The following is a 21,594-nucleotide window of genomic DNA, read 5'->3' as shown; positions in this document are numbered from 1 at the left end:
GTGGGTCCCGATGCCTGCACCCTCAGACCCAAGGTGGGTCCCGATGCCTGCACCCTCAGACCCCGGGAAGGGTCCCGATGACTGCACCCTCAGACACCGGGAAGGGTCCCGATGACTGCACCATCAGACCCGGGAGTGGGTCCCGATGCCTGCACCCTCAGACCCGGGCGTGGGTCCCGATGCCTGCACCCTCAGACCCGGGCGTGGGTCCCGATGCCTGCACCCTCAGACCCGGGCGTGGGTCCCGATGCCTGCACCCTCAGACCCGGGAGTGGGTCCCGATGCCTGCACCCTCAGACCCGGGAGTGGGTCCCGATGCCTGCACCCTCAGACCCGGGAGTGGGTCCCGATGCCTGCACCCTCAGACCCGGGAGTGGGTCCCGATGCCTGCACCCTCAGACCCAAGGTGGGTCCCGATGCCTGCACCCTCAGACCCCGGGAAGGGTGAAGGTGCCTGTACCCTCAGACCCCGGGAAGGGTCCCGATGCCTGCACCCTCAGACCCCGGGAAGGGTCCCGATGCCTGCACCTTCAGACTCAAGGTGGGTCCCGATGCCTGCACCCTCAGACCCCGGGAAGGGTCCCGATGCCTGCACCTTCAGACTCAAGGTGGGTCCCGATGCCTGCACCCTCAGACCCCGGGAAGGGTCCCGATGCCTGCACCTTCAGACCCAAGGTGGGTCCCGATGCCTGCACCCTCAGACCCGGGAGTGGGTACCGATGCCTGCACCCTCAGACCCGGGAGTGGGTCCCGATGCCTGCACCCTCAGACCCGGGAGTGGGTCCCGATGCCTGCACCCTCAGACCCGGGAGTGGGTCCCGATGCCTGCACCCTCAGACCCGGGAGTGGGTCCCGATGCCTGCACCCTCAGACCCGGGAGTGGGTCCCGATGCCTGCACCCTCAGACCCGGGAGTGGGTCCCGATGCCTGCACCCTCAGACCCGGGAGTGGGTCCCGATGCCTGCACCCTCAGACCCGGGAGTGGGTCCCGATGCCTGCACCCTCAGACCCGGGAGTGGGTCCCGATGCCAGCACCCTCAGACCCGGGAGTGGGTCCCGATGCCTGCACCCTCAGACCCAAGGTGGGTCCCGATGCCTGCACCCTCAGACCCCGGGAAGGGTCCCGATGCCTGCACCCTCAGACCCCGGGAAGGGTCCCGATGCCTGCACCTTCAGACCCAAGGTGGGTCCCGATGACAGCACCCTCAGACCCCGGGAAGGGTCCCGATGACTGCACCCTCAGACCCGGGAGTGGGTCCCGATGCCTGCACCCTCAGACCCGGGAGTGGGTCCCGATGCCTGCACCCTCAGACCCGGGAGTGGGTCCCGATGCCTGCACCCTCAGACCCGGGAGTGGGTCCCGATGCCTGCACCCTCAGACCCGGGAGTGGGTCCCGATGCCTGCACCCTCAGACCCGGGAGTGGGTCCCGATGCCTGCACCCTCAGACCCAAGGTGGGTCCCGATGCCTGCACCCTCAGACCCAAGGTGGGTCCCGATGCCTGCACCCTCAGACCCAAGGTGGGTCCCGATGCCTGCACCCTCAGACCCAAGGTGGGTCCCGATGCCTGCACCCTCAGACCCGGGAGTGGGTCCCGATGCCTGCACCCTCAGACCCGGGAATGGGTCCCGATGCCTGCACCCTCAGACCCGGGAGTGGGTCCCGATGCCTGCACCCTCAGACCCGGGAGTGGGTCCCGATGCCTGCACCCTCAGACCCGGGAGTGGGTCCCGATGCCTGCACCCTCAGACCCGGGAGTGGGTCCCGATGCCTGCACCCTCAGACCCGGGAGTGGGTCCCGATGCCTGCACCCTCAGACCCCGGGAAGGGTCCCGATGCCTGCACCCTCAGACCCCGGGAAGGGTCCCGATGCCTGCACCCTCAGACCCCGGGAAGGGTCCCGATGCCTGCACCCTCAGACCACGGGAGTGGGTCCCGATGCCTGCACCCTCAGACCCCGGGAGTGGGTCCCGATGCCTGCACCCTCAGACCCGGGAGTGGGTCCCGATGCCTGCACCCTCAGACCCCGGGAAGGGTCCCGATGCCTGCACCCTCAGACCCCGGGAAGGGTCCCGATGCCTGCACCCTCAGACCCCGGGAAGGGTCCCGATGCCTGCACCCTCAGACCCCGGGAAGGGTCCCGATGCCTGCACCCTCAGACCACGGGAGTGGGTCCCGATGCCTGCACCCTCAGACCCCGGGAGTGGGTCCCGATGCCTGCACCCTCAGACCCCGGGAGTGGGTCCCGATGCCTGCACCCTCAGACCCCGGGAGTGGGTCCCGATGCCTGCACCCTCAGACCCGGGAGTGGGTCCCGATGCCTGCACCCTCAGACCCGGGAGTGGGTCCCGATGCCTGCACCCTCAGACCCGGGAGTGGGTCCCGATGCCTGCACCCTCAGACCCGGGAGTGGGTCCCGATGCCTGCACCCTCAGACCCGGGAGTGGGTCCCGATGCCTGCACCCTCAGACCCGGGAGTGGGTCCCGATGCCTGCACCCTCAGACCCGGGAGTGGGTCCCGATGCCTGCACCCTCAGACCCGGGAGTGGGTCCCGATGCCTGCACCCTCAGACCCGGGAGTGGGTCCCGATGCCTGCACCCTCAGACCCGGGAGTGGGTCCCGATGCCTGCACCCTCAGACCCGGGAGTGGGTCCCGATGCCTGCACCCTCAGACCCGGGAGTGGGTCCCGATGCCTGCACCCTCAGACCCGGGAGTGGGTCCCGATGCCTGCACCCTCAGACCAGGGAGTGGGTCCCGATGCCTGCACCCTCAGACCCGGGAGTGGGTCCCGATGCCTGCACCCTCAGACCAGGGAGTGGGTCCCGATGCCTGCACCCTCAGACCCGGGAGTGGGTCCCGATGCCTGCACCCTCAGACCCGGGAGTGGGTCCCGATGCCTGCACCCTCAGACCCGGGAGTGGGTCCCGATGCCTGCACCCTCAGACCCGGGAGTGGGTCCCGATGCCTGCACCCTCAGACCCGGGAGTGGGTCCCGATGCCTGCACCCTCAGACCCGGGAGTGGGTCCCGATGCCTGCACCCTCAGACCCGGGAGTGGGTCCCGATGCCTGCACCCTCAGACCCGGGAGTGGGTCCCGATGCCTGCACCCTCAGACCCGGGAGTGGGTCCCGATGCCTGCACCCTCAGACCCGGGAGTGGGTCCCGATGCCTGCACCCTCAGACCCGGGAGTGGGTCCCGATGCCTGCACCCTCAGACCCGGGAGTGGGTCCCGATGCCTGCACCCTCAGACCCGGGAGTGGGTCCCGATGCCTGCACCCTCAGACCCGGGAGTGGGTCCCGATGCCTGCACCCTCAGACCCGGGAGTGGGTCCCGATGCCTGCACCCTCAGACCCGGGAGTGGGTCCCGATGCCTGCACCCTCAGACCCGGGAGTGGGTCCCGATGCCTGCACCCTCAGACCCGGGAGTGGGTCCCGATGCCTGCACCCTCAGACCCGGGAGTGGGTCCCGATGCCTGCACCCTCAGACCCGGGAGTGGGTCCCGATGCCTGCACCCTCAGACCCGGGAGTGGGTCCCGATGCCTGCACCCTCAGACCCGGGAGTGGGTCCCGATGCCTGCACCCTCAGACCCGGGAGTGGGTCCCGATGCCTGCACCCTCAGACCCGGGAGTGGGTCCCGATGCCTGCACCCTCAGACCCGGGAGTGGGTCCCGATGCCTGCACCCTCAGACCCGGGAAAGGGTCCCGATGCCTGCACCCACAGGCCCCGTGTGGGGTCTGTGCGATGCCTGCACCCACAGGCCCCGTGTGGGGTCTGTGCGATGCATGCACCCACAGGCCCCGTGTGGGGTCTGTGCGATGCCTGCACCCACAGGCCCCGTGAGGGGTCTGTGCGATGCCTGCACCCACAGGCCCCGTGAGGGGTCTGTGCGATGCCTGCACCCACAGGCCCGGGAAAGGGTCCCGATGACTGCACCCTCAGACCCCGGGAAGGGTCCCGATGCCTGCACCTTCAGACCCAAGGTGGGTCCCGATGCCTGCACCCTCAGACCCCGGGAAGGGTCCCGATGCCTGCACTTTCAGACCCGGGAGTGGGTCCCGATGCCTGCACCCTCAGACCCGGGAAAGGGTCCCGATGCCTGCACCCTCAGACCCGGGAAAGGGTCCCGATGCCTGCACCCTCAGACCCGGGAAAGGGTCCCGATGCCTGCACCCTCAGACCCGGGAAAGGGTCCCGATGCCTGCACCCTCAGACCCGGGAAAGGGTCCCGATGCCTGCACCCTCAGACCCGGGAAAGGGTCCCGATGCCTGCACCCTCAGACCCGGGAAAGGGTCCCGATGCCTGCACCCTCAGACCCGGGAAAGGGTCCCGATGCCTGCACCCTCAGACCCGGGAAAGGGTCCCGATGCCTGCACCCTCAGACCCGGGAAAGGGTCCCGATGCCTGCACCTTCAGACCCCGGGAGTGGGTCCCGATGCCTGCACCCTCAGACCCCGGGAGTGGGTCCCGATGCCTGCACCCTCAGACCCCGGGAGTGGGTCCCGATGCCTGCACCCTCAGACCCCGGGAGTGGGTCCCGATGCCTGCACCCTCAGACCCCGGGAGTGGGTCCCGATGCCTGCACCCTCAGACCCCGGGAGTGGGTCCCGATGCCTGCACCCTCAGACCCCGGGAGTGGGTCCCGATGCCTGCACCCTCAGACCCCGGGAGTGGGTCCCGATGCCTGCACCCTCAGACCCCGGGAGTGGGTCCCGATGCCTGCACCCTCAGACCCCGGGAGTGGGTCCCGATGCCTGCACCCTCAGACCCCGGGAGTGGGTCCCGATGCCTGCACCCTCAGACCCCGGGAGTGGGTCCCGATGCCTGCACCCTCAGACCCCGGGAGTGGGTCCCGATGCCTGCACCCTCAGACCCCGGGAGTGGGTCCCGATGCCTGCACCCTCAGACCCCGGGAAGGGTCCCGATGCCTGCACCCTCAGACCCCGGGAAGGGTCCCGATGCCTGCACCCTCAGACCCCGGGAACGATCCCGATGCCTGCACCTTCAGACCCAAGGTGGGTCCCGATGCCTGCACCCTCAGACCCCGGGAAGGGTCCCGATGCCTGCACCCTCAGACCCCGGGAAGGGTCCCGATGCCTGCACCCTCAGACCCCGGGAACGGTCCCGATGCCTGCACCTTCAGACCCAAGGTGGGTCCCGATGCCTGCACCCTCAGACCCCGGGAAGGGTCCCGATGCCTGCACCCTCAGACCCCGGGAAGGGTCCCGATGACTGCACCCTCAGACACCGGGAAGGGTCCCGATGACTGCACCCTCAGACACCGGGAAGGGTCCCGATGACTGCACCCTCAGACACCGGGAAGGGTCCCGATGACTGCACCCTCAGACCCGGGAGTGGGTCCCGATGCCTGCACCCTCAGACTCGGGCGTTGGTCCCGATGCCTGCACCCTCAGACCCGGGAGTGGGTCCCGATGCCTGCACCCTCAGACCCGGGAGTGGGTCCCGATGCCTGCACCCTCAGACCCGGGAGTGGGTCCCGATGCCTGCACCCTCAGACCCGGGAGTGGGTCCCGATGCCTGCACCCTCAGACCCGGGAGTGGGTCCCGATGCCTGCACCCTCAGACCCGGGAGTGGGTCCCGATGCCTGCACCCTCAGACCCGGGAGTGGGTCCCGATGCCTGCACCCTCAGACCCGGGAGTGGGTCCCGATGCCTGCACCCTCAGACCCGGGAGTGGGTCCCGATGCCTGCACCCTCAGACCCGGGAGTGGGTCCCGATGCCTGCACCCTCAGACCCGGGAGTGGGTCCCGATGCCTGCACCCTCAGACCCGGGAGTGGGTCCCGATGCCTGCACCCTCAGACCCCGGGAAGGGTCCCGATGCCTGCACCCTCAGACCCCGGGAAGGGTCCCGATGCCTGCACCCTCAGACCCCGGGAAGGGTCCCGATGCCTGCACCCTCAGACCCCGGGAAGGGTCCCGATGCCTGCACCCTCAGACCCCGGGAAGGGTCCCGATGCCTGCACCTTCAGACCCAAGGTGGGTCCCGATGCCTGCACCCTCAGACCCCGGGAAGGGTCCCGATGCCTGCACCCTCAGACCCCGGGAAGGGTCCCGATGCCTGCACCCTCAGACCCCGGGAAGGGTCCCGATGCCTGCACCCTCAGACCCCGGGAACGATCCCGATGCCTGCACCTTCAGACCCAAGGTGGGTCCCGATGCCTGCACCCTCAGACCCCGGGAAGGGTCCCGATGCCTGCACCCTCAGACCCCGGGAAGGGTCCCGATGCCTGCACCCTCAGACCCCGGGAACGGTCCCGATGCCTGCACCTTCAGACCCAAGGTGGGTCCCGATGCCTGCACCCTCAGACCCCGGGAAGGGTCCCGATGCCTGCACCCTCAGACCCCGGGAAGGGTCCCGATGACTGCACCCTCAGACCCCGGGAAGGGTCCCGATGACTGCACCCTCAGACCCGGGAGTGGGTCCCGATGCCTGCACCCTCAGACCCGGGAGTGGGTCCCGATGCCTGCACCCTCAGACCCGGGAGTGGGTCCCGATGCCTGCACCCTCAGACCCGGGAGTGGGTCCCGATGCCTGCACCCTCAGACCCGGGAGTGGGTCCCGATGCCTGCACCCTCAGACCCGGGAGTGGGTCCCGATGCCTGCACCCTCAGACCCGGGAGTGGGTCCCGATGCCTGCACCCTCAGACCCGGGAGTGGGTCCCGATGCCTGCACCCTCAGACCCCGGGAAGGGTCCCGATGCCTGCACCCTCAGACCCCGGGAAGGGTCCCGATGCCTGCACCCTCAGACCCCGGGAAGGGTCCCGATGCCTGCACCCTCAGACCCCGGGAAGGGTCCCGATGCCTGCACCCTCAGACCCCGGGAAGGGTCCCGATGCCTGCACCCTCAGACCCCGGGAAGGGTCCCGATGCCTGCACCCTCAGACCCCGGGAAGGGTCCCGATGCCTGCACCTTCAGACCCAAGGTGGGTCCCGATGCCTGCACCCTCAGACCCGGGAGTGGGTCCCGATGCCTGCACCCTCAGACCCGGGAGTGGGTCCCGATGCCTGCACCCTCAGACCCGGGAGTGGGTCCCGATGCCTGCACCCTCAGACCCGGGAGTGGGTCCCGATGCCTGCACCCTCAGACCCGGGAGTGGGTCCCGATGCCTGCACCCTCAGACCCGGGAGTGGGTCCCGATGCCTGCACCCTCAGACCCGGGAGTGGGTCCCGATGCCTGCACCCTCAGACCCGGGAGTGGGTCCCGATGCCTGCACCCTCAGACCCGGGAGTGGGTCCCGATGCCTGCACCCTCAGACCCGGGAGTGGGTCCCGATGCCTGCACCCTCAGACTCGGGCGTTGGTCCCGATGCCTGCACCCTCAGACCCGGGAGTGGGTCCCGATGCCTGCACCCTCAGACTCGGGCGTTGGTCCCGATGCCTGCACCCTCAGACCCGGGAGTGGGTCCCGATGCCTGCACCCTCAGACCCGGGAGTGGGTCCCGATGCCTGCACCCTCAGACCCGGGAGTGGGTCCCGATGCCTGCACCCTCAGACCCGGGAGTGGGTCCCGATGCCTGCACCCTCAGACCCGGGAGTGGGTCCCGATGCCTGCACCCTCAGACCCGGGAGTGGGTCCCGATGCCTGCACCCTCAGACCCGGGAGTGGGTCCCGATGCCTGCACCCTCAGACCCGGGAGTGGGTCCCGATGCCTGCACCCTCAGACCCGGGAGTGGGTCCCGATGCCTGCACCCTCAGACCCGGGAGTGGGTCCCGATGCCTGCACCCTCAGACCCGGGAGTGGGTCCCGATGCCTGCACCCTCAGACCCGGGAGTGGGTCCCGATGCCTGCACCCTCAGACCCCGGGAAGGGTCCCGATGCCTGCACCCTCAGACCCCGGGAAGGGTCCCGATGCCTGCACCCTCAGACCCCGGGAAGGGTCCCGATGCCTGCACCCTCAGACCCCGGGAAGGGTCCCGATGCCTGCACCCTCAGACCCCGGGAAGGGTCCCGATGCCTGCACCTTCAGACCCAAGGTGGGTCCCGATGCCTGCACCCTCAGACCCCGGGAAGGGTCCCGATGCCTGCACCCTCAGACCCCGGGAAGGGTCCCGATGCCTGCACCCTCAGACCCCGGGAAGGGTCCCGATGCCTGCACCCTCAGACCCCGGGAACGATCCCGATGCCTGCACCTTCAGACCCAAGGTGGGTCCCGATGCCTGCACCCTCAGACCCCGGGAAGGGTCCCGATGCCTGCACCCTCAGACCCCGGGAAGGGTCCCGATGCCTGCACCCTCAGACCCCGGGAACGGTCCCGATGCCTGCACCTTCAGACCCAAGGTGGGTCCCGATGCCTGCACCCTCAGACCCCGGGAAGGGTCCCGATGCCTGCACCCTCAGACCCCGGGAAGGGTCCCGATGACTGCACCCTCAGACCCCGGGAAGGGTCCCGATGACTGCACCCTCAGACCCGGGAGTGGGTCCCGATGCCTGCACCCTCAGACCCGGGAGTGGGTCCCGATGCCTGCACCCTCAGACCCGGGAGTGGGTCCCGATGCCTGCACCCTCAGACCCGGGAGTGGGTCCCGATGCCTGCACCCTCAGACCCGGGAGTGGGTCCCGATGCCTGCACCCTCAGACCCGGGAGTGGGTCCCGATGCCTGCACCCTCAGACCCGGGAGTGGGTCCCGATGCCTGCACCCTCAGACCCGGGAGTGGGTCCCGATGCCTGCACCCTCAGACCCCGGGAAGGGTCCCGATGCCTGCACCCTCAGACCCCGGGAAGGGTCCCGATGCCTGCACCCTCAGACCCCGGGAAGGGTCCCGATGCCTGCACCCTCAGACCCCGGGAAGGGTCCCGATGCCTGCACCCTCAGACCCCGGGAAGGGTCCCGATGCCTGCACCCTCAGACCCCGGGAAGGGTCCCGATGCCTGCACCCTCAGACCCCGGGAAGGGTCCCGATGCCTGCACCCTCAGACCCCGGGAAGGGTCCCGATGCCTGCACCTTCAGACCCAAGGTGGGTCCCGATGCCTGCACCCTCAGACCCGGGAGTGGGTCCCGATGCCTGCACCCTCAGACCCGGGAGTGGGTCCCGATGCCTGCACCCTCAGACCCGGGAGTGGGTCCCGATGCCTGCACCCTCAGACCCGGGAGTGGGTCCCGATGCCTGCACCCTCAGACCCGGGAGTGGGTCCCGATGCCTGCACCCTCAGACCCGGGAGTGGGTCCCGATGCCTGCACCCTCAGACCCGGGAGTGGGTCCCGATGCCTGCACCCTCAGACCCGGGAGTGGGTCCCGATGCCTGCACCCTCAGACCCGGGAGTGGGTCCCGATGCCTGCACCCTCAGACCCGGGAGTGGGTCCCGATGCCTGCACCCTCAGACCCGGGAGTGGGTCCCGATGCCTGCACCCTCAGACCCGGGAAGGGGTCTGTGCGATGCCTGCACCCACAGGCCCCGTGTGGGGTCTGTGCGATGCCTGCACCCACAGGCCCCGTGTGGGGTCTGTGCGATGCCTGCACCCACAGGCCCCGTGTGGGGTCTGTGCGATGCCTGCACCCACAGGCCCCGTGTGGGGTCTGTGCGATGCCTGCACCCACAGGCCCCGTGTGGGGTCTGTGCGATGCCTGCACCCACAGGCCCCGTGTGGGGTCTGTGCGATGCCTGCACCCACAGGCCCCGTGTGGGGTCTGTGCGATGCCTGCACCCACAGGCCCCGTGTGGGGTCTGTGCGATGCCTGCACCCACAGGCCCCGAGAGGGGTCTGTGCGATGCCTGCACCCACAGGCCCCGAGAGGGGTCTGTGCGATGCCTGCACCCACAGGCCCCGTGTGGGGTCTGTGCGATGCCTGCACCCACAGGCCCCGTGTGGGGTCTGTGCGATGCCTGCACCCACAGGCCCCGTGTGGGGTCTGTGCGATGCCTGCACCCACAGGCCCCGTGTGGGGTCTGTGCGATGCCTGCACCCACAGGCCCCGTGTGGGGTCTGTGCGATGCCTGCACCCACAGGCCCCGTGTGGGGTCTGTGCGATGCCTGCACCCACAGGCCCCGTGTGGGGTCTGTGCGATGCCTGCACCCACAGGCCCCGAGAGGGGTCTGTGCGATGCCTGCACCCACAGGCCCCGTGTGGGGTCTGTGCGATGCCTGCACCCACAGGCCCCGTGTGGGGTCTGTGCGATGCCTGCACCCACAGGCCCCGTGTGGGGTCTGTGCGATGCCTGCACCCACAGGCCCCGTGTGGGGTCTGTGCGATGCCTGCACCCACAGGCCCCGTGTGGGGTCTGTGCGATGCCTGCACCCACAGGCCCCGTGTGGGGTCTGTGCGATGCCTGCACCCACAGGCCCCGTGTGGGGTCTGTGCGATGCCTGCACCCACAGGCCCCGTGTGGGGTCTGTGCGATGCCTGCACCCACAGGCCCCGTGTGGGGTCTGTGCGATGCCTGCACCCACAGGCCCCGTGTGGGGTCTGTGCGATGCCTGCACCCACAGGCCCCGTGTGGGGTCTGTGCGATGCCTGCACCCACAGGCCCCGTGTGGGGTCTGTGCGATGCCTGCACCCACAGGCCCCGTGTGGGGTCTGTGCGATGCCTGCACCCACAGGCCCCGTGTGGGGTCTGTGCGATGCCTGCACCCACAGGCCCCGAGAGGGGTCTGTGCGATGCCTGCACCCACAGGCCCCGAGAGGGGTCTGTGCGATGCCTGCACCCACAGGCCCCGAGAGGGGTCTGTGCGATGCCTGCACCCACAGGCCCCGAGAGGGGTCTGTGCGATGCCTGCACCCACAGGCCCCGAGAGGGGTCTGTGCGATGCCTGCACCCACAGGCCCCGAGAGGGGTCTGTGCGATGCCTGCACCCACAGGCCCCGTGTGGGGTCTGTGCGATGCCTGCACCCACAGGCCCCGTGTGGGGTCTGTGCGATGCCTGCACCCACAGGCCCCGTGTGGGGTCTGTGCGATGCCTGCACCCACAGGCCCCGTGTGGGGTCTGTGCGATGCCTGCACCCACAGGCCCCGAGAGGGGTCTGTGCGATGCCTGCACCCACAGGCCCCGAGAGGGGTCTGTGCGATGCCTGCACCCACAGGCCCCGAGAGGGGTCTGTGCGATGCCTGCACCCACAGGCCCCGAGAGGGGTCTGTGCGATGCCTGCACCCACAGGCCCCGAGAGGGGTCTGTGCGATGCCTGCACCCACAGGCCCCGTGTGGGGTCTGTGCGATGCCTGCACCCACAGGCCCCGAGAGGGGTCTGTGCGATGCCTGCACCCACAGGCCCCGTGTGGGGTCTGTGCGATGCCTGCACCCACAGGCCCCGAGAGGGGTCTGTGCGATGCCTGCACCCACAGGCCCCGTGTGGGGTCTGTGCGATGCCTGCACCCACAGGCCCCGAGAGGGGTCTGTGCGATGCCTGCACCCACAGGCCCCGAGAGGGGTCTGTGCGATGCCTGCACCCACAGGCCCCGTGTGGGGTCTGTGCGATGCCTGCACCCACAGGCCCCGAGAGGGGTCTGTGCGATGCCTGCACCCACAGGCCCCGTGTGGGGTCTGTGCGATGCCTGCACCCACAGGCCCCGTGTGGGGTCTGTGCGATGCCTGCACCCACAGGCCCCGTGTGGGGTCTGTGCGATGCCTGCACCCACAGGCCCCGAGAGGGGTCTGTGCGATGCCTGCACCCACAGGCCCCGAGAGGGGTCTGTGCGATGCCTGCACCCACAGGCCCCGAGAGGGGTCTGTGCGATGCCTGCACCCACAGGCCCCGTGTGGGGTCTGTGCGATGCCTGCACCCACAGGCCCCGTGTGGGGTCTGTGCGATGCCTGCACCCACAGGCCCCGTGTGGGGTCTGTGCGATGCCTGCACCCACAGGCCCGAGAGGGGTCTGTGCGATGCCTGCACCCACAGGCCCGAGAGGGGTCTGTGCGATGCCTGCACCCACAGGCCCCGTGTGGGGTCTGTGCGATGCCTGCACCCACAGGCCCCGTGTGGGGTCTGTGCGATGCCTGCACCCACAGGCCCCGTGTGGGGTCTGTGCGATGCCTGCACCCACAGGCCCCGTGTGGGGTCTGTGCGATGCCTGCACCCACAGGCCCCGTCTGTCCGATGCCTGCACCCACAGGCCCCGTGTGGGGTCTGTGCGATGCCTGCACCCACAGGCCCCGTGTGGGGCTTTGCGATGCCTGCACCCACAGGCACCGTGAGGGTCCTGAAGCCTGCTCCCTCAGCGTCCTGAAGCCTGCCCCCTCAGGCCCCGTGAGCGTCCTGAAGCCTGCCCCCTCAGCGTCCTGAAGCCTGCCCCCTCAGGCCCCGTGAGGGTCCTGAAGCCTGCCCCCTCAGGCCCCGTGAGGGTCCTGAAGCCTGCCCCCTCAGGCCCCGTGAGGGTCCTGAAGCCTGCCCCATGAGGGTCCTCTGCGATGCCTGAACCCACAGGCCCCGAGAGGGTCCTCTGCGATGCCTGAACCCACAGGCCCCGAGAGGGTCCTCTGCGATGCCTGAACCCACAGGCCCCCGAGAGGGTCCTCTGCGATGCCTGAACCCACAGGCCCCCGAGAGGGTCCTCTGCGATGCCTGAACCCGCAGGCCCCCGAGAGGGTCCTCTGCGATGCCTGAACCCGCAGGCCCCCGAGAGGGTCCTCTGCGATGCCTGAACCCGCAGGCCCCCGAGAGGGTCCTCTGCGATGCCTGAACCCGCAGGCCCCCGAGAGGGTCCTCTGCGATGCCTGAACCCGCAGGCCCCCGAGAGGGTCCTCTGCGATGCCTGAACCCGCAGGCCCCCGAGAGGGTCCTCTGCGATGCCTGAACCCGCAGGCCCCCGAGAGGGTCCTCTGCGATGCCTGAACCCGCAGGCCCCCGAGAGGGTCCTCTGCGATGCCTGAACCCGCAGGCCCCCGAGAGGGTCCTCTGCGATGCCTGAACCCGCAGGCCCCCGAGAGGGTCCTCTGCGATGCCTGAACCCGCAGGCCCCCGAGAGGGTCCTCTGCGATGCCTGAACCCGCAGGCCCCCGAGAGGGTCCTCTGCGATGCCTGAACCCGCAGGCCCCCGAGAGGGTCCTCTGCGATGCCTGAACCCGCAGGCCCCCGAGAGGGTCCTCTGCGATGCCTGAACCCGCAGGCCCCCGAGAGGGTCCTCTGCGATGCCTGAACCCGCAGGCCCCCGAGAGGGTCCTCTGCGATGCCTGAACCCGCAGGCCCCCGAGAGGGTCCTCTGCGATGCCTGAACCCGCAGGCCCCCGAGAGGGTCCTCTGCGATGCCTGAACCCGCAGGCCCCCGAGAGGGTCCTCTGCGATGCCTGAACCCGCAGGCCCCCGAGAGGGTCCTCTGCGATGCCTGAACCCGCAGGCCCCCGAGAGGGTCCTCTGCGATGCCTGAACCCGCAGGCCCCCGAGAGGGTCCTCTGCGATGCCTGAACCCGCAGGCCCCCGAGAGGGTCCTCTGCGATGCCTGAACCCGCAGGCCCCCGAGAGGGTCCTCTGCGATGCCTGAACCCGCAGGCCCCCGAGAGGGTCCTCTGCGATGCCTGAACCCGCAGGCCCCCGAGAGGGTCCTCTGCGATGCCTGAACCCGCAGGCCCCCCGAGAGGGTCCTCTGCGATGCCTGAACCCGCAGGCCCCCGAGAGGGTCCTCTGCGATGCCTGAACCCGCAGGCCCCCGAGAGGGTCCTCTGCGATGCCTGAACCCGCAGGCCCCGAGAGGGTCCTCTGCGATGCCTGAACCCACAGGCCCCGAGAGGGTCCTCTGCGATGCCTGCACCCACAGGCCCCGAGAGGGTCCTCTGCGATGCCTGCACCCACAGGCCCCGAGAGGGTCCTCTGCGATGCCTGCACCCACAGGCCCCGAGAGGGTCCTCTGCGATGCCTGCACCCAAAGGCCCCGAGAGGGTCCTCTGCGATGCCTGCACCCACAGGCCCCGAGAGGGTCCTCTGCGATGCCTGCACCCACAGGCCCCGAGAGGGTCCTCTGCGATGCCTGCACCCACAGGCCCCGAGAGGGTCCTCTGCGATGCCTGCACACACAGGCCCCGAGAGGGTCCTCTGCGATGCCTGCACACACAGGCCCCGAGAGGGTCCTCTGCGATGCCTGCAGCATTAGAGATCATGTGGGTCCCAATGCCGTTGTAGCAGCAAGATGAGTTCCCCCACGAAGATGTCTGTCTCTGATACATCTGCGAATGTCATGGTTTTCGGCAGCAGTAGACGATCGCCGATCACCATCCATAGCACAGAACTGCCGCATTTAAGAAATTAATTATTAGACCCCAGTGGTGGAGGCGGGGCTTAGTGTTGTGGTAGGTGTGGCAAAGCAGGAAGTTAGAATGAAGTCAAAGCCATATGCCCAGTGTGGTGCTGGGATATCTACTACTGATTACATTGTACTAGGCCCCACAGTCGGCTTGTCTGTGGACATCGGCGATTTGACAGCTTTGGTCAATAGGTGATTTATTAACCAATCGCTGCACTATGGCAGATATATTGCTACAGGGCGGCTGCTCTGCGCAAAATCACATGAATAGACGCGATTTTGCAGTTCTGGGTACAGAACAGCCCCGTCCGAAGCGCCAGCTCTCATCTTCTGCAGGGAGAACCATACAGGGCGCTCCCAGTAATTCTACTGTCTTTTTCCGCCTCCGTTCCGCAATCCGCTCCCATCCACCCAGAGACCAGATCAACCCTCGCTCATATGTTCGTGGCTCCTCCTACCTGTGCAGGCTACGTAGTCCATTGGTCCGTCTGTATGACACTCCACTGCGCCACATACGTGTTGATCCCAGGAGTGTCAGCACTCCTCTGAGCGAATGCGACGCAGAGCGCTGAAAGACACTGATTGGTTGCTAGAGACGTGACGTCACTAGCAACTCATGCCACGCCCATTTTCACATGTAATGCCACGCCCCTGCCGAGTGTATTAGGCCACGCCCCTTACCCTTGCTTGCCCGTTTGTGCTATCTGTGAAATCATTGTAATTGGAGATGATCAGTGTGTCACCAATAGTGCCGCTGATCTGAGTAGGAGGGAGGGACTGCTAATGACTTGTTCCTCCTCCTTTTCAGAGGGAGAGTAAACAGGAAGTGCAGGATCCCTACAAGCAGTAAACGGATCACAGCAGTGTACACAAGGAGCTCTGTACAGACAGCTGACAATCATCATCAACACACTGACATGTTACCTGCAGCATCTTCAAGAAGGCCGCTGATCAGTGTGTCCCCCTTCCAGCCTGCAGCTCAGGTAATGATCACTGATTAGGGAACATCTCCCCTGGCTCTTGTCCCGCTGGGTTCCTTGTTTCTGTGTGTACACTAGCACTGCACACCGGAGGGGGACTACCGATCAGGAGACTTGTGGAAGACGCTGCAGCTGGCATTCCATGTGAGGGGGTCACACATCTCTACTGATGACTTTCAGCTGTTTATGATCAGAGTCCTGTGTGAGCCCTCCATGATTTATTTCATGCTTTCCTTTATGTTGCCTTTGCACGATTTAGACTGGTCAGGCTGGCAGCTTCACATATGTGTTAACCATTTACTGCCCTCCAAAATGTGCTTGAGCAATTGACCGGAAGATAGAAATTTCAACTGCTGCGGATTTCTGCCACTTTCTTATATTTTGTAAAACTGTCCACATATGCGCTGAATGGTGTTTTTCTAACACTGGGAGAACACCGGTCACTGCTAGAACACACTTGCAGCATGCTTGCAGTCTCCCGCGCCGTGTCCGCAGCCCCTGGCGGTCTCCCGCGCCGTGTCCGCAGCCCCTGGCGGTCTCCCGCGCCGTGTCCGCAGCCCCTGGCGGTCTCCCGCGCCGTGTCCGCAGCCCCTGGCGGTCTCCCGCGCCTTGTCCGCAGCCCCTGGCGGTCTCCCGCGCCGTGTCCGCAGCCCCTGGCCGTCTCCCGCGCCGTGTCCGCAGCCCCTGGCCGTCTCCCGCGCCGTGTCCGCAGCCCCTGGCCGTCTCCCGCGCCGTGTCCGCAGCCCCTGGCCGTCTCCCGCGCCGTGTCCGCAGCCCCTGGCCGTCTCCCGCGCCGTGTCCGCAGCCCCTGGCCGTCTCCCGCGCCGTGTCCGCAGCCCCTGGCGGTCTCCCGCGCCGTGTCCGCAGCCCCTGGCGGTCTCCCGCGCCTTGTCCGCAGCCCCTGGCCGTCTCCCGCGCCGTGTCCGCAGCCCCTGGCCGTCTCCCGCGCCGTGTCCGCAGCCCCTGGCCGTCTCCCGCGCCGTGTCCGCAGCCCCTGGCCGTCTCCCGCGCCGTGTCCGCAGCCCCTGGCCGTCTCCCGCGCCGTGTCCGCAGCCCCTGGCCGTCTCCCACGTCCGCAGCCTCTGAATGTCTCCTATACTGTAACATGTCCGTAGTCCCTGACCATCTCTTGTACCATGTCCGCAGCCTCTGAATGTCTCCTATATCACAGTATGTTGCAGTTCTGACCTGTGAAACTCCATGGCAAGCTTGATAGAGTGAGAAATGCATTTCAACTTTTATTTTTCAGCTCACACTCTAGCTTTGGTCACTCTGCTGGCTGCTGACCCCCCTTGGGTTGCTATGGCAACTCACTCTACAGCAAGCTCAGAGGAACTTTTATAAACAAACTGCTCCAACTTGCTAACTTCACTGTCGTTTGCCATCTTCAAGCGGTTGTAGTTTTTAAAAGTATAAATCCTACAGCAAAGCGCTTTATATTGTGAGAATCACAAGACCCAGACCTACATTTTGATGCATAGTATGTCTCTGAAATATTAAACATGAAGGCACAGTCGCAGTTTAAAAATGTCCCTTAAAAATTCAGGTAGCTGGGAATGGAGATTCAATGAATGTCAATGGGCGGCGTGAGTTGCAAACAAATGGTCATATTGTGAAAACTATCAGGACTATGGCTTAGCCGTGAACATTTGTAGTGGCAGCAGGGATAGCTGAACGTTTGATATAAGATTTGTGTAGTTGGGCTTGAAAATGAAGGAGTGATGGCAGTTTAGAAATCATGTCCTGATTTTTCCTTTCACTCTCTAGCTTTGTCAGCTCACACTCTAGTTGCGCCATTCATTCCTATGGGACAAATTTCATCACAAAAAACACGATATTTCTTGAACCATTCGGCGAAACGTTCCACAAAGTAATAGCACACCAATCGGGAACAATCCGCACGTTTCGGTATATTACTGTCTATGTAGTGTAAAAACTGTGGGAGGAGTTAGGGTGGTAAATTTGGCTATAATAATAATAATATACATGTGAGATAACAGTAAGGGGTCTGCCATGCAGGAACACTAATAAAACGGCTAGTAAAACATTCGATTATTTCATGAAGACTGGTGACATGCGTGATAAAAATCCTATAATAGGTGCATTTCTAAATAGCAAAAAGTCCAAAAATAAAGTGTCCACAAGTATTTAAATAATAACAATTGGGATTGGGTGACATCTAGTGAAAAGTAAATCGGTGACAATCCTTCCTCCTAATGCACTCATCAGAAGCAAAGGATAAATGAGCTTTTGTACAACAACTCCTCCAAAAGGTATAACCCCTCCATGGCCAGAATAGATGTATATCAGATACAGCTGCGCTCTATATGGAAGTCCCTCTGGACAAAGTATGACTTCTCCACGGCATAACTCGGCCACCGGTCTGATAAGGATGAATCCTGGAGGGAGAAAGCTCACAATCCGGAGCCCAAGAGAAGCCGCATATGGTGTAGAATTTTTTATTTATAAATTCATCCTTATTGGACGGGTGTCCGAGTTATGCCGTGGAGAAGTCATACTTTGTCCAGAGGGACTTCCATATAGAGCCCAGCTGTATCTGATATACATTTATTCCGGCCATGGAGGGGTTATACCCTTTTGGAGGAGTTGTACAAAAGCTCATTTATCCTTTGCTTCTGATGAGTGCATTAGGAGGAAGGATTGTCACCGATTTTACTTTTCACTAGATGTCACTCAATCCCGATTGTTATTATTTAAATACTTTTGGGCACTTTTATTTTTGGACTTTTTGCTATTTAGAAATGCACCTATTATAGGATTTTTATCACGTATGACTTTTATCACACGTCATCAGTCTTCATGATATAATCATTCTAGTGTTTTACTAGCTGTTTTATTATTTATGGTATACACATTAACACTGCACCTTTTTTTTTTTTTTTTTTTAATATATGTTTTTGAGGATGAAGTGGGTTTGTCTTTCTGTGCCAGCTGCTTGCGGATTTTCTTTTTGTGCTCACTGCATATTTTTTCACATTATTTTTTACCAAGTTGTTATGAGTTAAAGCGGAGTTCCAGCTGAAAAAAATAAATAAAAGTCAGCAGCTACAAAAACTGTAGTTGCTGACTGTTAAAATACAGACACCTACCTGTCCCTCGGTCCAGTGATGTCTTCACCACGGCTGGTTTCACCGGCCGTGTTCTCTCCCCGACGCCGGCATCTTCAGTGTGGGCACCCGGCTGTGACAGCTTGTGGCTTTACAGCCGGGTGCCCACTGGGCTTGTGCGAGAAGCGCTGTGCTTTGTGAATGGCCCTGTAGTCTTCTGGGATCTGTCACGTGTCCCAGAAGGGTACGGGGAGAGAGGGGGGGAGGGCAGCTTCTGCTTCCGATCACCTAGGTGATAATAGCGGACGTGGGAGCGGGTACCTGTCAAATTCGAGTAACCACTCCTACCCGCTCCCCAATGGGGAGCAGGGGATGAAGGCTTAAAGCAGACCTTTCCCTTTTGGGTGGAGCTCCGTTTTAAGTTCTGCTTTAAGGCTCCCTGCACACAAATATTGTTTTTTAAGCTCCTAGAAGCTATTAGCTTTTTTTCTGCTCCTAGAAGCTAAATAGTGTTCTCCTATGTGTCCATGCACACTAGGCTATTAGCATTTTTTGAGCTTCAGCGTCTAGAAGCAGAAAAAAAAATGTTTTTGTAGAGTTTTTAGAGTGTTTTTCCAGCTCCTAATTGTTACTAAACTGCTGCTAACACCTTCTTTTCTAGCTTTTGTTTCCCTCTGCATGAACTGTAAAAACACTCCTAAACACTTCTGAATGCTACTAAAAATGCTGTTACCAGTGTTTTTTATTCAGCGTTTTTTTATCTTCAAATAAATTGCTAGTGTGCATGGAGCCTAATGCTAGACTCCTGCCAAAAACCATATCTAGCTGTTTGCACCTAAAAAAGGAACACTAACGAAGTGTGTACAATGTGTGGCTTTTCCTGTGTTGTGTACTACTATTACTTTATTCCACCCCTCCCCCCATACAGTACAGTCAGCATCAAATGTCTGGTGCTGAAACTTACAGCACCATCTGGGGTATTCGATTGGGCAGCTGGCCGCTCACTCGCTGTGCAGCTCAGCAATTCTGAAAACCTTTTGCATTCTTTTCAGTGAATGCCAAGTGCTTTGTGATTGAAGGAGGAGAGATTGTGATGCTCATCTGTACCTCCTCCAATCTCAGAATGCCTTGTATAGGAATGCAAAATGTTATCAGAACGGATGGGCTGCAAAGCGGGCAATTTACTCTACAGGAGGAATAAAAGTAAGATTTACATACCACAGCAACAACTGTACATTTCACACACTTCATTAGTATTCATTTGTTACAGTGCAAATGGGCAATTTTTTAAAAATCAGTTTAGCTTTAATTACGAAGAGGGGATTTACCTCACTTTAGAGTGATTTTCTTTCATTTCCTATAGTATTTATAGCTCAGGAAGCAAACAGAAATCTTACCAATGGGACACAGGTGGTGAAAAAAATCCTTTAACCACTTCCCGTCCGGCCCATGTACATAAACGGCCGGGAGTAGTGCGCCTGCATTTACAGCCTGTGCGCGCTCCCCAGACACAGCGGAATGCCGATCGCTGTATGTACGGGACCTCTGTGTGAGGTCCCGATCATGTGATCACTGATTGGCCAATCAGTAATCACATGAATAGTAGTAAACAAGAAGTCACTTGCTGACATCATTGCTTACTACTTGTGAAATCTGTGAATGATCACAGAGGTCACATAGTACAGGGCTATTCACAACAGCCTTGTACATGTGACAAGCTGTGACCAATCACAGCTCTCACAGTATTTCTCAATGGCTGCAAGAATGCAGTGAATGGCTGGGCATAGTTTGTAGCCTGTTTACTTATGGCAGCCAGGTGACTTTTTCTTCATCATAAACCGAGAAATAACAGGTCATTGCATGCCCTAGCATTTGTGGTGTTCTTCTGCATGCGTGGATGGCAGGACCTGCTGGGACTTGTATTGAAACCTTTGAGTCAACCCGACAGCCAGGCACCTGGCATGTTCAGAAGTCAGCAGTGACTAATCATTGTATATCTGATCTGACAGGTTGCTTTAACTACATGCAGAACCTTTTCATTTTAGGTTTGAATGAACTGGTGAAGTGTTAGACCCACTATTTTTGTTTTATTGTTGTCTATGTCCCTGTTATAGAGATTTCTGATTGTCCTGTTTACCAGTGTCCACTGGTAATGAAAGTGAGGGTAAATCCAAAATTTTGAGTTACCACCAGAACAGGAATAGAGGGGAGATCTGCCAATGGGGACCCTTGTTCCTTCTAATGGGACATAGATGGGAATTGAATCTCATTGTGTTTTTAACCCCCCCCCCCTACTCTATACTATAATTTTTGGCTTTAGGTCAGTGGTCTTCAAACTGCGGCCGAATGTGGCCCTTTGCTAGCCTTTATCTGGCCCTTGGGGCACTATTCCTCTGACACCAACAGTGGGGCATAATTCCTGCCCTGACACCAATGATGGGGTATTATTCATCCCACACATACCAATGATGGAGCACTACTCTTCCTATTTCTGACCATCAACCCCGAGGCCATATGTATTTTCACCAATGCTGGGCCTAGGACATTTTCTACCCTCACTGGCCATAATCTGGCCCCTCAAAAGTCTGAAGGACAGTAAACTGGCCCTTTGTTTGAAAAGTTTGGAGACCCAGGCTTAAGGTAAACTTATTCACACTAAGTTGTGCTAAAATACAGAGAAAATAGATTTCCATGCGGTTTTTGGGCGTGTTGATCTGCGTTTTAACACACTTGTAAAATGCAGGTCATCACAGACACATAAAAAAAACAATAGTTTTTTATGTGGACTGTTCATACTACAGCCCTGCGTTGAGCTGTGTCAAACCAACATGTTTCCATTTGAACGCACTGCAATACAGGTCAACGCAGCATTGTAGTGTGAACAGGACACATAAAAAGCAAAAGGCGCATAAAATGGATGGAAATGTACATCTGTTTTCCCTGCATTTTAGCAGAAATCAGTGCAAATTCAGCCTTAAGATGGATTGCATGTTAATCTTAAAGTGGAGTTCCACTCAACCTATCAAAAAATAAAAGTCAGCAGCTACAAAAACTGTAGCTGCTGACTTTTAAAAAATAGCCACTTACCTGTCCCTCGGTCCCGTGGTGCGTCCCCCGCAGCTCGTTTCACCAGCCATCCTGTATTATAGGAGGCCGATATCTTCAGTGTGGGCACCCGGCTGTGATGGCTTGCGGCTTCACAGCCAGGTACCCACTGCGCATGCGCGAGCAGCACTGCACTCGTGAATGGTCCTGTAGTCTTCTGGGACCTGTCATGTGTCCCAAAAGACCTCAAGGAGGGAGGACACTTAGGCGATCGGACCGGAAGTGGGAGCGGGTACCCG

At 62.0% G+C, this 21,594-nt stretch overlaps 1 long non-coding RNA gene across 2 annotated transcripts in view; it reads right to left on the bottom strand.

Annotated features, from left to right (window-relative positions):
• LOC149429329 (uncharacterized) overlaps window positions 1-14,786 on the bottom strand; it is an 87,332-nt gene extending 72,546 nt beyond the window's left edge. For both annotated transcript variants that reach the window (XR_016310499.1, XR_016310500.1), the window contains exon 1: window positions 14,661-14,786. This is a non-coding gene — a long non-coding RNA (uncharacterized LOC149429329). The remainder of the gene's footprint in view (window positions 1-14,660) is intronic.
• Window positions 14,787-21,594: the final 6,808 nt, after the last annotated feature.

Source organism: Staurois parvus, unplaced genomic scaffold (genome assembly GCF_062004578.1).
Source record: "Staurois parvus isolate SC_StPar_1 unplaced genomic scaffold, SC_StPar_1.0 ptg002753l, whole genome shotgun sequence".
In the NCBI taxonomy this organism is placed as follows: Eukaryota; Metazoa; Chordata; class Amphibia; order Anura; family Ranidae; genus Staurois; species Staurois parvus.
The sequence above is the reverse complement of the archived record's forward strand: the minus strand, read 5'-3'. Positions and strand labels throughout refer to the sequence as shown.